Below are 4,659 nucleotides of genomic sequence, written 5' to 3'. Positions count from 1 at the left end.
CAGCTCTTCCCATCATATTTAGAGTGCCTTCCAATCTGAGGAACTCATATTCTGGCAGTAGATCTGACAGTATTCTGGTGCCATTCATCATGTTTCAATATTCAGTATTCTTGTGCTATCTGACAGTGTTTCACTGCTATTCATAAGGTTTTCAGTGGTCGCTATGAGTCGGAACCGACTCCATGGCACTTAACAACAACAACAAAACATACAGAAGTAGTCTGCCTCTCCTTTTTCCTAGTCTGTCTTAGTCTGGAAGCTCAGCTAAAACCTGTCTACCATGGGTGACCCTGCTGATATTTAAAATACTGGTGGCATACCTCCCAATATCAAAGCAACACTGAAGCCTCCATAGTGCAACAAACTCACAGAAGAGTGATGAAAATTCTTCTATGGTCTTCCTTATTTATTGTCCAATTTTCATGGGCATATGAAGCTATTGAAAACATCATAACTTGTGTCAGGTATGCTTTAATCCTCAAAGTGGTATCTTTGCTCTTTAACACTTTAAAGAAATCTTGTGCAGCAAACTTGCCTAATGTAATATATTATTTGGTTTAGAACATTAGAAAGGAGCAATTAAAGAGAAGACTGAAAAGAGGTATCCCTTTCTTTGTCCTGTCATCTCTCTCCAATTATCTTTACCCTTGATTAACTGAGATATAGGAAACAGCATGAAGTCCACAGTCTAAGCCAATGTCCAGCAGGAAAAACAAACAAACAACCTAGTCTCTATTGTATTACCCTCAGTTCCTATGATTCCTTTCTTCACTTGGCTTGGAGTAGGGTGAACCTTTTCCCACCACCACACTTCCCTCAGGGTAATAGATTTACAACATTGATGATTTCCTTCTTTCTCCCTTTTTGTTTCTGTTTTATAGACTGGGGTGAGGGGTGGAGGATAAGATGGTGATTGAGGGAAGCAAAGCTGATTTGACTGAATTTTAATAATTCCTAAAGGAAGTGACTAGTTCTATTTAGAATGTGATGGCTTTGAATCCCTCTTTGTCTTTGAGCTCTAGTCATCCAACTCCAGATCTATAAAAAAAAAGTCCGTAACATCCTGTTATCTATTCCCCCATTTATAAAGATCATTCTTTAAAAGATGTTGTAAAAGGCAAAATTTCCTTTTTGCCTATAATAATCTTTTAGTCATGTAAAAGTCTCGGAGCTCTCCTAGTTGAACTTTCTTAATGTACCAATAAAGAGTTTGAGTTCTGCAATGGGAAGATCTCTCACCAAAGCTTCCACTTTATTAGTTACTAATAGCTTCTTTACTAGCACCCACCCCTGGAACCTTCTTTATACCAGGTCATGCTGATTTTTAAAGTTAATCTGAAATAGTCTTAAAATTGAAATTGCTGTTGCTAGGTGCCATTGTGCCAGTTGCAACTCAAAGCATTTTAGTTAGTCTGAGAATAAACGCAACTACTTTCATGGTGTTTTCTAGAATTTAAAAAGGAAATCCCATTAAGTATAGGTGGCTCAGTTGTTAACCAAAAAGTTGGAGGTTCAAAGCCACACAGAAACTGTGAGAGAAAGACCTGGTGGTGTCTATTACCATAGCAATCACAGCCTAGAAAACCCTATGGGGCAGTTCTAGTCTGTCTCGTGAGGCCATGATGAGCAGAAATTGACTTGACCACACCTAACAGCAACATAGTTGTTAACAGTATGAATTCTGATGTCATCCAAACTTGATTTTTAAGTTATATTACATTAGTTTAGGTATATGATCTTGGGCAAGTTACTTTTTTCCTATAAAAGGACAATAACAACATCTGACTTTTAGGAGTATCTTTAGGATTAACTATGATCATGACTTTAAAGTGCACAGGTGTTTGATGAATGAGAGTTATGAAAGTAGTAAGGGCATGCATTGTTTATCTTCAGTGACATACAAGGACACTTCCAAAAGTTCATAGAAAAATGGAATTAAAAGATAATGGAAGTTTTCCACCAACTTTTTAAAGCCCTCTTATATCAACTTTGTGTTGGAGCCTTGGTGTGGCGCTGTAGGATAAAGCACTGGACCACAAGGTCTGTTTGAACCACAAGGTCAGTGGTTCAAGCCCACCAGCCTATCCTCAGAAGCCCTATAAATGGGTTGCTATGAGTCAGAACCATCTAGACAGCACTCAATAACTACAACAATAACAATAATAGTAAAGTTAGATATTTATGTTGTATTAGTTTCTTAGCACTGCTATAAGTACAACAAATTGGTTAGGTTAAAATAGCAGGAATTTATTCTATCACAATTCTGGAGGCCAGAATTCAGGGCATCTACAGGACATTGTTTTTTTGAAGGATCTCGGGGTAGATCCTTTCCTGTCTCGTACAACTTCTGGTGGTTGCAGGCATTTCTTGGCTTATAGCAATATAACTTCAGTCTCTCCATTTCACATGGTGTTCGTCTCTTGCATTTGTGTCCTCACTTATTTTTTATGAGTCATTTCAAATTAGGATTTCTGTACTTCTGAAAAATCAGCCATAGAAAATCTATGGAGCACAATTCTGTTTTGACACATGCAGGGTCACCATGAATTAGAATTGACTTGATGGCACCTGGTTATTGATAGGCCACTATGACCTCATTAAACTTTATTGATTACACCTTCAAAGATGATATTTCCAAATAAGGTCATAGTTACAGGTCTGGGGCTGGGTTGGAGGTAGGATGGAAGGTGGAGGGAGAAGAACTTTGGTTTTTGGAGGACTCAAATCAACCCACAACATATGTTGCTAATGATAGCAAAACACAAGTCTGAGCTCAGTGTAAGCATGTTGTACAAAAATAGTCTTGTAGACCTTAGTAACTTTACTCTCAATAACTTCTGATAGTCATTTTTCACGGAACAGGAGAAAGCATCCTCATATAGTTGAATATCAGGTGCTTTTTCATTTAACTATCACCATAACCATAGATGTATTGAGGAAATATTGACACACCCATTTTATAGCTTAAGAAACTGATGCTCAAAGGAGTTAAACAGCCTAGCCAATTTTCATCTTCTGCTCTGTCGTTCTCTCACTGTATTATATTTCCCTTAAACCTATGTTGGATAATTAAAACATATATCTTCTATGTTGTTGTTTTTGCTGCTGTTGAGTCAATTCTGACTCAGAGAGACTCAGAATAGGGTTTCTGAGGAGCGGTTGGTGGGATTGAACTGTTAAGATTGTGGATAGAAGTTGAGTGCTACAGCTCTGCACCAGTACCCCATGTTGTTGTTAAGTGCTATCAAATTGGTTCCAACTCATAGCAACCCTGTATAGGGTTTCTGAGGAGCAGCTGGTGAGATTGAACAGCCAACCTTGTGGTTAGCATTCCAGTGCTTATCCTACAGCTCTACACCAGGATTCCCCAGGATCTCATAAGTGACTATAAAATCTTGCTGAAGATTTCAACATGAGGTCTTACAGACTTTTGTGAAGGGTCTACAAGATTTGATTTTTTGATGGCATCTGTTTTTAAATCTTCATAAGGCAATAGTAACAATTTTATTATTATTTAATTTAAATAAGTTTAAATCCTGAGGGGCACATCATCACATGAATTCTGTGTCCAATGGTCTTAACATGAAGCTTGCTTTGGAATTTGGCACGATCCATGCCACCATTTCCATGGATGTGAGTTACCTTTCCTGAGATGACTCTGGGTTTGTTAGGTTTGCAACCAGGAGTCACTGTGTTGTTCTGGGGCATAAACATCTTCAAAATTTTAAACTTTATTTTGTTATTGTTGAAACTATACACAGAAAAACACAGACCAATCCAACAATTCCACTATGTGCAGTGAGGTGGTGTGGACTACAGTCTTCAAGTTGTGCAGCCATTCTCTACCTCCTTTTTTAATTTCTCCTCTTGTTAACTCACTGCTCCCTAGTCCTTCTATTTAATCTTTTGAGTTGCTGTTGTCAATTTGTTATTGTTTTTGCTAAGTGTTGTCAAGTTGGTTCTGAATCATAGAGTTTCTGAGAAGCAGCTGATAGGTTTGAACCGCCAACCTTGCCCTTAACTGTCCAGTGCTTATCCTACAACACCACACCAGGACTCCACATTGTCAATTTGTACTCCTTCTGCTGCAAGAGACTCTGTATATAGCCAACAAAAATTGTCTTGTAGCATGGCCTTCTAGACATATTTGTTGGTTTAGAAGTCATATTCCCAGCAGGCCTCCACAAACTCCAAAATGAGGAAAGAGGAAAAACTGGTACTCTTCTTTTTTAAAAAACAAAACAAATCACAGCACTTTTGTTGAGATATAGTTCATGTACAATACAGTTCCCCCATTTAGAATGTTCAATGACTTTTAGTATAGTCATAGAATTGTGCATCTATCATCACAATCAATTTTAGAACATTTTCATTTCCCCCATACCCTTCAGACATTGCTCCCTATTCTCCAACCTCCCTAGCTATATGCAACCACTAATCTGCTTTTTGTTTCTATCAATTTGTGTCTTCTGATTATTTATTAAATGAAATCGTACAATATGTGGTCCTTTGTGACAGGTTCATTTATGTTGTAGCATGTATCAGTACTTTATTCTCTTTTATTGACAAATATTTCATTGTATGTTGTTGTTGTTGTTGTTAGGTGCCATCGAGTCGGTACCAACTTATAGCAACCCTAGGCACAATAGAACAAAACAC

The sequence above is a fragment of the Chrysochloris asiatica genome, unplaced genomic scaffold, assembly GCF_000296735.1.
Source record: "Chrysochloris asiatica unplaced genomic scaffold, ChrAsi1.0 scaffold00114, whole genome shotgun sequence".
NCBI lineage: Eukaryota > Metazoa > Chordata > Mammalia > Afrosoricida > Chrysochloridae > Chrysochloris > Chrysochloris asiatica.
This window is presented reverse-complemented; position numbering follows the sequence as displayed.